Below are 11962 nucleotides of genomic sequence, written 5' to 3' on the forward strand. Positions count from 1 at the left end.
TACCCATTTTTAAGTGGAGTACCCAATCAATGACTAGCCAGACAGGTATCCACCGTCCACACTTGACTATTGGCCAACACATCAAAAACCCTATCTTTTCTAATTGTATCACGCATATCAATGAATCTTATTTCTTAAACTATATCTTTTAAATTCATTTCATATATAGTTTAATGTATTAAAATCATATTATCTTTATATTCTATACGTTATATTATCATTTTCTAACGCTAATAATGGAGAGGGAAGATATATGAGGTACACGGCGAGTGATGAGGTAACCCATTGTGTGGTGTGCCTAAGACAAGGATCCGACTTAGTTCGCACAGTTGGATTTGACAGAATTTATTGAAGACAACCAGGAGCGATCCAATGTCTATTTACCAGTTGACTCAAAAGATCAGAAACCATCACACATTTCGAAAGGGAATTTGTGGGACCTGGATTGGTTGCGCTAAAGAAGGGTTCAAGATGATTGTGAAGGCCTCTATGAGACGATCAAGGGCATTAAATGCTAAGATCCAAATTTTCTTTTCTCGTCGAGCTTTAGATCAGATCTTCCAAAAAAAGTATCATGGGAACCAGGTTTCCCATTAAAAAGAGTTACGTCGAAGATCAAAATAAGCGTCATGATTATGAAGATCTCACACATGGTCCTCCTCTATGGATATACATATGGGAAGTGACTGAAAGTAGGACGTATTGAATGCACTAGCATTCACTCACACCTTTACTCTTTAATCATAAGACATATATACAAGAATGTGTACATCAATATCCATGACGACTGAAACAGATTCAATACCCGTTTGGATACAGGGATTCTATAACGGAGATCCAATTTTCATTAAATGATAGTTTTAGGTGTCGATTTACTAACATTAAATTTTGATACATCAACTAATCAGTCGTACCAGGTAGCTTTGGAAGAAAAAAAATATTGAACCTAACATAGACGGTTTTTTCATGATTTTGGTGCTTCTCGCCACATCATGCTAACCCGTCTCCCCTCCTACCTCTTTCTTTCATATTAGTTGCATGTGCCTTTTGTCTCACACTCTCACTAGTGATGAAGATGTTCTTATATTAATTATATTAATAGCATTGAATTGTTTATTTATAATCTAAACATGTGGGGAAGTTAAATGACATATTTGGTATTTATGAAGTTAAGACGAAAGTTTTGAATACTTGAATCTGAACATTATTTTAGTCATAAAATGAACCACGTTCTATATAATTATATAAATATAAATCATATATTATTTTAAATTCAATAACATCACGTTTTACATCTTCTGCCAGTCTGCATCCATTGTTCTTTCATGCATTAAATAATAAAAGGACAAAATTGTGGTATGTTATTACATCATGTCCCAATACACTGAACTCAACTCTTCATTTTTAACTTAAAGATTTTATCGGATTAAATCGGTAATTTTATAGTTCCAAACATCAGTGTTAAAAAATGTATCAAGCTATAAATAGTTCGAATAAAAAATGTGAAACTATTATAAACTTTGAACAAGTTTAGATTTAAAAAAAATTGATATCCAACTTAACCATTTGGTCCGGTTCATCGATTGAACCGGTTGATTTAACTGGCAGCGGTTTAAATTTGGCCACCAGAGTGGATATGTAGTCAGTTACCGATCTAATCGACTTTCAGCTCTTTTTGAAAACACGTTATATAAGTGTGTTACTTATTATAACAAGCAAATACGGCTATTAAATAAGTATCATAAGTGAATAGTTAAAAGAACGATAATGTGTTCCCAAATCTCATTTAACGAGGGAAATGATAAGATTTGGAAAGCTGTCATGAAAATTCGTGTTCCGCAACTTTTTAAGAAAAGAAATTAATAAAAAAAAAAGACAAGTGGAATGGGAATTGATGTTTGTTTCCTTCATTCAAAATCGTTTCAAATTAGAGAGATTTGAAAGTAACGAATTTTCAACACTTAAAAGACAAGTTAGTTAAAATTTTCTTTTATACTCCCTTTCATTTATCTCCTTAACTATTTCTTCATTTTTTTCTTTCATTTATTAAACTCGAGAACATAACGTTAACGTATTCCAATATGAACATTTATTTAAATACTTAGAATGTTGTAAATGCTTATAAATGCGTACACGTTCTGTTTGGATCAATGACATACATGTGATTAGAATATAAAGCATGTTTAACATGATAGTTTTATATACAATAAAATATAAGATATGGCATACTCATTTTATTCTATTATATTATAAAAATCATTCCTAAACTTTTAAGAACGTGTTCGTTTCACATAATAGAATGAAATTGGAGTTAGAATTTGCATAGAGATTGGAAATGAAAACGAAATCCAATTCCATTTTTAATGTGTTCATTTGAAATGAATTTTAAACCACAAATGAATTGGAATTGGTTTTTTTTAACAAGGAATACGGCAGAAACTTTTTAGTTTTTTTATATTTTTTGTTTTTTATTTATATTTTGTGTCATGATTTTTTATTATCTTTTTTGAATTTTTTATTGTTTTTTATTAAGATAAAAAAACCCCTCAAAAAAAATTCATAACTCTACATATAAATCAAAATAAAAAAAAATAGAAAAAAAAAATAAATTGTTTTATTCGTTCTCCTCGTTAAAAAAAATAAAAATAAAAAATAAAAATCTCGAGAAAATATTCAAATGAATTTACTTGAACTCATCTATATTTTGGAAGGATTTAAAAGTCCATTTATTTATAGGAATTTGAAGCAATTAAATTCCGATTCCAATTCTTTGACAAAGAACACACCAAAATAGAATTGAAATTATAATTCCAACGAAACGAACACACCATCTCATGGGATTTGAATTCCAATTCATTTGAATTCCCATGAATTATGGAAAAGAACATGCTCAAGTTTCTAGAGTTCAGTTTCATCTATTGGTACAAACTTGCGGATAGAATCAATTGATAAGCTAAAGTTTGTCCTAATATTTTTTTTCCTAAATCTATTGGAGTTAATGAATTAAATTGCATAATTTGAATTCACTTGATTTTTTTATTGATGCTCTGATCTAATCAGCCCCAATATGTTAAATTCTTATAAACCGAAAAAATGGAATATTGATATACCAAAGGGACCACCTCTGTGATTAACTCTAAAACTTTTATTAAACACTTTGAACTAAAGTTTGAAGACCACTTTATCCGATGCTTTAAAAACTGGTTTTAGTAATATCGGTTTATAGTTTCAACCGCTAGAGTTACCGTTAATACTGGTTGCAACTGTTGTATTGGTTTAACTTTGAGGTAAAATACTAGGCTTAGACTTTAGACCAGAGACTTTTAGTAGTCTATTCATAAACCATTTACCTTTCGATATTAAGTTTTAACCTAGCAGCCTTTGACCAATTAACCATCAAATCAAATTGCTCTTAATATTTCCGTCGAGCAACTTTCGGATTATGTTAACTTTTAATTTAGAGTAAAATGTCATTTTCGTCCCCGTGGTTTGACAAATAATGCGAATTTAGTACAAAAAGTTTATTTTTTGCATATGAACCCTCCACGTTTCCTAGTTCTTGCCAATTACATCCAAATCACTAACTCCGTTAAATTTAATCGTTAAATCATGGGTAGACATGTCTTTCACTCTTTCTTTATATAATACTTTAATACTTATTTCAGTGAACTGCGGTTTTCATCCTTCTGGTTTGTCCAAATCTGCAGTTTTAGTCCAATACTTTCGAATTTGCAATTTTCTTCCCTATGGTTTTATTTCACTTGCAATTAAACCCAAATTCTCTAATCTCATTAAGTTTGATCGTTAAACTCATCAGTGTGTCTTTCAAGTGAGGGACAGTTTTGTCCTTTTTCCCCCCCTTTTTCCCCAAATACACCCCAGCCCCTCACGTGAGGGGGGTTGCGAATTAAGACTAAGGTTTATTTGGGGAGAAAAACGACAAAACTGTCCCTCACGTGAAATGCACACTGATGAGTTTAACGGCCAGACTTAACGAGATTGAGGAAGTCAGGTTTAATTGCAAGTGAAATGAAACCATAAGGAAGAAAATTGCAAATTCGAAACTATTGGACTAAAACTGCAGATTTGGACAAACCAGAAGGACGAAAACCGCAGTTCACTGAAATAAGTATTAAAGTATTATAATAAAGAAAGAGTGAAAAGACATGTCTACCACTAACTTAACGATTAAATTTAACGGGGTTAGTGATTTGGATGTAATAGGCAAGAACTGGGAAACGTGGAGGGTTCATATGCAAAAAATAAAAATTTTGGACTAAATTCGCATTATTTGCCAAACCACAGGGACGAAAATGACACTTTACTCTTTAATTTATTTTTTAATGGAATATGTATTCATGTATTATTTTTTAATTAAAGTTGCATTTTTATGAAATTATAATCTACTATATTGAACTGCCTGACTGCCCGCTACAACCAGGCTATACCATTTCTAAGCCCAACCCTATACAGTTGAAAACTGGTTTTTTAAACATTATATGATCATAGACACAAATATACAATTAGGGGATTGTTAACGTACAAATGAAATTAACGTGCTAAACGTGAGAATCAAGTAGAGTAATTATGTAATTAAATCATAGAGTGATTATCATAGAGTAATTGCATAAATACTGTACTTGATTCTTACGTTTAACACATTAATTTTATTTGTATTTGATCCAAACTTTATGCAATTAATATGTTAACACTGGAATCATAGATGGGCTTGTCAGGGTCTGATGGGCCAAGTATTTTGGAGACCATGGAGCCATAGAGGCAAACATTACCACAATCAGAGTTCATTATCTACCCCAACCCTTATTTGTTATCAGTTTATCAATGGACTAGGCCCAGCCATTATTCACATAATCACATGATTGGAATTTGAAGTTGAAGATGGTCTTTTAACTTTTAAGTGTGCATCTTTGAAGTTGAACTTAAAGCTTGTTTCATTAATCAACAACCAGTGCAATTTAACTCGCGCATTGCAGCGGGACCTTAATGTGAATAAGGTCAGTATTGGTTCAGTTTGTTACAAAAACAGAAAACCCATAAATTAAAGTTTTAATATACCCAAAAGGATATCAACACGTGTCCGATATTTCAAAAATCTTAACTTAAAACATAACAGAATAATTGGTTTTGTTTGTTAGTTTCAATGTGTTACAATTATAAGCTAAAAATAAAAGCTTGTCAGTTTTATTGAAGAAAAGAAACAAATAACAAAAGTAATTATTGACTTATTGTTAAAATAATCATCAAAAAGTTAAGAAGGTGTTACCGTAACAAATTATTTAGATCATACTTGTCATTTTAAAAAATTAGATAGCAAACATACAACATGGGTAAACTTGATGGGGCATCCATGTAATTAACTTTAAAATCTATTTTTATTTTTAGTAATTTATTTAAAAGAAAAACAAAAGTTATTCAAAAGCATCTTTTTAGGCGAACGCTCTTGTAATTATGTTTATTGCATTTTTTCAATCCTCACTCTTTCTTTTTACTGCAAAAATTTAAACTTGTAAGTTATAACCACTTTGTTAAAGAGTACACTATTTTATCACTAGAATATTAGTTGGTTTTGTATTTTCAACTAAGTATACTAATGTGTGTAATTGTTAACTCTTAGATCGAGTGTAGTGGTGCATGGTTGGGCACCAAACCCAACCTAGTCAGAAAAAACCAAGCGATACCATCATTACACCGAGCAAAAACCAGGCGCTACCCCTCTCGGCCTCTCCATCGCCATTCTACTCACGCCCAGCATCGCCATCATTACAATTCTTGAATATTTTTTATTGATTCATCCATCACCATCACCATGATTAATAACTTGTTAACTAACCCTTATTCATTATACAGCTTTGATGGTTTAGTTAGTTAATATCTCATTGTCTATGTAGCGGTGACGTGACAACTTTGATTAATTAACCATGCTCCATAACACATAGTCTTAATGAAAACATGTAACTGGGCCATTTCAAAATAAGTGATGAACAAAGGTATGTCACCATATTTTTCATTTTTACAATAAACTTAAATAAGGTAAGGCATGTCACCATTTTCATATTTACAATAAACTTAAACAAGGTTTTATGTGGTCTTTTTCTCAAGTGCAAGATAACTTATTATGTGGCCCATCTAATCCTTTAGCTTACAAGTTTCAACTTGTTATAAAGCTAATCATTGGTGCAACTTACTGTAGAAAAATTCATAACAAAATATTTTCGTGTAATTTATAAGCGTAAAATAATATTCCTTGTGTTTCTAAAATATAATATTATATAAAACTATGCATAATCATAACTCAAGATGCGTCACACTAACTTGTGTTTGAATGTGCCATGAGTCCAAATCATAGTACCGGGTTTGTTTGGTTCGGCTTTAGTTTTTGTTTATAGTTACTAAAAAATGTGTTTCACGGTTAAACTAAAAACCATCAAGTCGGACCGATCTCATAAACACCATACATGCAATTTTTTTTATTTATATTCGTGTAACCACAATTTAATGTAGACATTTAAACATTCATTTAGATGCATTTTTATCTCATTTCACAAGTAAGGGAACACTTAACCTGACTAATACACCTACCCAAATATGTTGAGTAAAGACTTATCTTCTTTTAATAATGAGTTTTAATGATAAGACTATGAAAACCAAGAGTACAAACAATATATATTATAAAACATGGTTTAGACTCTAATTAAAATTCAACATGATAGTTATCTTTAAATCTACATGTGAGATAAAAAGTTTTAAACTTAGAAGTTAGGGTTGTCACCACCAGGGCCGTCCTCGAGGATTTATATATCTCGGCCGAGCTGGAAAAAAAGGCCCGTATAGTTTAAACGGGTTTTGGATATAAATTTTTGTAGGGTGTATATTTAAAATTATTGATCATTAATCGGTTTACGCAAAACAAGATCACCAATAATTTATTCTTCAAAAAGTTTTTCTAACTTCTTTGAGTATTAATTTCATTGGTATTTAGAAGAGATGATATAGCCCAACTATTGTTTAAGGTTTCTTTTACAACATATTCTTCTAAAGAAATATTTTAAAAGAAATAAACATGTATTGTTAAATTAAAATTAGAGTAAGTCTTATAAATGTATGGCCAGCAAAGTTAAAAGCTTGATATAGAAAATATAATAATCATATAGAATTAGATAAAAAAAAGTAAAAGTAAAAAACTGTTAGTTATTCAAATCATTTACTCATTTAGTAACAAAAAAAACTAAAAATAAATTTATATCTTAGTAATAAATAAAAAATAAAATGAATTTACAACTTAAATTAAAGTGAAAAAAGTATACATATAAACCATTGATTGTTCACTGGTGGAGTGGTAGTGTCAGGAGAGAGAAAAGAGACACAAAGACCAAGTAAAAAAATATTACTTTTCTTCAACACCTATCATATTCCTCATTTTATCTCTACAACTCACTTCCTCCATGAAAACTTCTATCTATCACTACATAAAATATTAAAAATATATAAAAATAATTTTGGCCCCCCAAAAATTACGTGCCTTGGACGGTTGTCCGGCTCGCCCTACCCAAGGGCCGGCCCTGGTCACCAAAATATTATAAAGTAAAAGTTTGCATGTTTGTTGAGCTCCAACATCTATTACAATACTATCTAGTGTCCTAGTCTAAGACCACTCGTAGTGGTGTAAGTGGAAGAAGTGATATGACAACCCCCCCCCCCTCCTTTTTTTACATCTGAATGGAGAAATATTTCTCATTGAGATTGTAAAGGAAATCAGGGCCCATCTAAATTTTATTAGTTTTTATTTACATAACCACTAAAATTGTGACACATCTCCCACAATCTCTTCCACACCACTACACCCGTAAAATACAATCTATCTTCTTGCTGATTGAGTATCACGTGACACACTTCTCCCTCAATTCTCCTCCTACCACTTCGCATGGTCTTAGTGGTTAGTTTACATGATTGAATGGGTACACCTAAACAAGCTTACTAGATATTATCAAATCATAGGTAACACTCCCATCTTCCCTAGGTAGGATTTGTATATTGCTTCTTTGCTATGAATTGGTGGTGTAAGTGGGTGCTGTATAAATGTAATATTTTTGCGTGGAGGGTGGAGCCAAATATGATTCCTACTTAGGAGGCGTTAAGCATGAGGAATATTCTAATGAACCCCTCAAAATTGTATTCTTTTGACCTGGCGATTGAGTAGCTAGAGCGCATCTTCACAGCTTGTGCGGTTGCGTTGGTGGTTTGGCAAAATGTCAGTGATTGGTTAAAGGTGGCTTCTATTTTTGTTTCTCGTTTAAAGATCCGTTGGAGCGTCATTTTCGGTTGATTTGAAGGGTCGCGTGAAGGATGCTTTCCACAAGACCGTGATTCTTGATTCTTGCTTGTTAGAGGATTAGACAGCTAGAAATGAGAAATTGTCCAAATGCATGCAAAGAGGTCAAAATTGGAGAAAATATATCAAGTCGGTCAAATAATCGAGTTGGTATAAAAGCTATAGTTAGGATTAACAAATATCAGGATTAACAAATTTTACTTAAGTTATAATCTACCTAAAAACCACATATACTAAGGCCGGAAATAAAATATAAGGCAAAAGTCCAATTTGATTAAACTTTACACATCATCTTATAACATATTTACCCAAACAAAATCAATCAACAATCTTGTGACATTTTATAATAATTTTGCAATATGCCAATATTTGACCCTGCAGAAAATAATTGATGTCAAAGCAAAAATAATATATCTTGTTATGATGTCGTAGTTGTAATGATAAAAGGTTTTTGAAAAATAATAACTAAATAAATTATTAAAATTTACCAAAAAATGAAAGCTTGATGAAGAAAGAAGCTCGAAGATAGTAAAGTCCAAACTGTTTTGAATACATACGGCAGATCATAATATCATGTCATAAGTTCAACGACATAATGATGATGCATATCCGGGATACTCTGAATGAAAGTTTGAAACAAAGATAAATGAATATTTGTTAAACAAAAACTCGCTATAAAAAAATCATGAGACTCGTCAATGTCTAACTAACCAACAAAACTGGAAATCATTACGTGTTATTGAACATATTTCCTTCAATAAGTTTTAGCACAAAACTAGGGCGCGAAAGGTTTGAACCTTAAGGTAGATTTTGGTATGCAGTAATTATAGGGGGAATGAAATGATTCATTGCTTGGGAATGAAAAAAGTAGTGTTTGGTTGCTCAATGGAATGGAATAATCCATTACACATGGAATCTCATTCCATCAAAACCATTTATTCCCACCCACTTCTTTTTTTCATTACAATCCTCATTCACTCTACTTTCTCAACAACACCACCACCTAACAACATCAACCACAACTACTACCACCACCACCACCACCCCACTGCCACTGTCGTCGTCTCCACCACCACCTCCGCCACCACCGTCGCCGCCGCCACCACCACCGTCATCGCTGCCACCACCACTACCACCGCCACCGCCACCGCCACCGCCACCGCCACCATTGTCACCGTAACGTCACAACCATTGTCACTGTAACATCACAACCATTGTCACTGTAACCACTGTCACCCTAACCACCACAACCATTGTCTCCGTCGCCGCCTCACCTTCACCGCCACCACCACGTGACCTCCACCATCCTAACATCGCCATCACTACCAATTCTACATCTCTTGACCATCGTCACCCCTCCTACCACCGCCCTTGCCACCTGATAACCACTACCACCACCGTCGCTACCACCATTTTCTTCGCCGGAGTTACCACCACCACCGTCGCCATTACAGTTATTTTTTTTTTATTTTTTATTTTTTTTTGGTAAAAAAATTACTTAGTGTTTTTATTATTTCTATTTTATTCCTACAAATTGTCTTTTGATACCAAACAACATTAACTAATAATTCATTTCATTCCCATAGTTAACCAAACACGACAAAGGAATGGTAATGATCCATTTCATTACCTTGTTCATTCCATTCATTCTCCCATTGCATTCCTCCTTTATTTCATTACTTTCAACCAAACATACTCTCTATTAGCACGGAATCATGTGTCAGTGCGGATCCAAGAATATTTTTTCCTATGGGTTAACCCTTTTTTGATGTTCAAATTTTGCACAATCAAATGTTAAATTTTTTAGACCGGTCGGGATAGGGAATATTAATATTATATAATACGATATCTTAATACAAGGTCTTAAAAATGGAGGAAAAAATTACAACTAATGAGTTGTGGAGACGTAAAGTGTGAATATGTTTGAAAGTAACCGAGGCGAAAACACTCCTTTTTTTAGCTATTTAAAACATCAACTAATAACAAGTGATGGTTTAGACTTGAACTTGAGACATATTAAGATTGGAAGAACCTTAGGGAGAAGAAGTTTACCACGACTCCATCTTAAACTTTTTGTTACTAATTCATTTTGAAAAATCTTATGGGTTCGCTAAATCTTTTTATGTATTGTTTAACGTAAAATCTGAACATCAATGGGTTCCCGCAACCCATATTAAATCTGCTCCTGTCATGTGCTTTCAATCATATTGGTAAATAAAACCATAAGCATTTTCTATGTGTAACGAGATCAATCGATTCTAGTTATGATATTGAATATTTAATCACTTTTTTATATATAGTTTTGAAACATAAGAAAACAAAAACTCACAAGAATAACAATAATTTGGATTAAACATATTATTAGAAAGTGGAGAAGCGACCCCTGGTGATCCTTAAACCCAAACTTTACGTTGTACAAACTTGATAAAGCAGATATTCTAATTATAGTACAACAATTTGTTTGGATACAATGATTCATGATTGTTTGGGCGTAAAATAACACTTTGTGAAAAACCATAGATGTGTAAAACTTGTATGTATATATGTATACAATTAGCGTATAACTTTTTAACTAAGATAACAACATTCAACAACGTACAAAAAATAGTTCTCAACTTCTACATCGTTTAAATATGTATTTTTTTATAATAAGCTATATCAGTACATTACTCACTACTTTTCTTTGAAATATGTTAATTCTTGGAATTATTTTGTGGGTTTAGTTTTGCTACAATAACAAACGCAACTGTTACGAGCATGGATTTGACTAAATTTACATCAACTAGCCGCCGTAATTCCCGGGTTTTACTGGCCTAATAAACGTCGTATTAACCATGCTAAATTTATTTTAGCATACGTTATACGAGTGCCACTATTATAGGTGTTTACTAATCTATATTTGGGTTTAATATCGATGTCGTAACAAACCTAACCGATACCGGTCTAGTTCGTGTCGTATTGATTACAAGCTTTCTGTGTGTCGATACTATTTTGGACTCTTTTTTCTAATTTAGCATAGGTGATTTAGCAAAGTTAACCAATACCAACCAAATTAAAGCAGTTGTATCGCTGCAAACTTCCTACTCAAATACAAAATGTTAAAAACATAAATGGTTCATTTGAGTTGTGGTTGGCTAGAATGTTACCTTAAATGAATATATTTGAATGACTAGTAAATGAAATTAAATATTAATAAAGATTGAATGTAGGGTTGAAAGTTGAAACAAACTTGTCCACTTCATGTTTGCTTTATTGGTTAAAAAAACTTGTCACCTTCACGTAAATTGTTTACTTTCTATCCATAAATAAATTATTACTGTAACTACAATACTACATCAAGACATTAAACCATTTGGATTGATTTCAATAATTAGTTGTATTATTGTATACATCTTAAATCAAAAATAATCATTGGTACAAAATCAAATCATAATAGTTAAATTAACCAATGAGATTCCGTTATGGCATTATGTATTTTTTGATAACCGAATTTTAAGGTTCGGTTATCAAAATATGACATACATATAAAAATCTGAAACAACCAAACTACAAGTCTACAATTGAAAATCAATATTCTACAAAATAATATATTTCATGTTAAAAGTTTTTATT

The 11962-nt window shown here is 32.0% G+C and overlaps 1 pseudogene across 1 annotated transcript in view; it reads right to left on the reverse strand.

Annotated features, from left to right (window-relative positions):
• The window catches only part of LOC143562977 (putative nucleolar protein 5-2), a 169214-nt pseudogene that overhangs the window by 115242 nt on the left and 42010 nt on the right, over positions 1-11962 (reverse strand). The gene's annotated exons all lie outside the window — the stretch shown is intronic.

This window comes from Bidens hawaiensis, unplaced genomic scaffold (assembly GCF_021521415.1).
Source record: "Bidens hawaiensis isolate Kalapana, Puna unplaced genomic scaffold, B.hawaiensis_p1.1 tig00021185_1, whole genome shotgun sequence".
NCBI lineage: Eukaryota > Viridiplantae > Streptophyta > Magnoliopsida > Asterales > Asteraceae > Bidens > Bidens hawaiensis.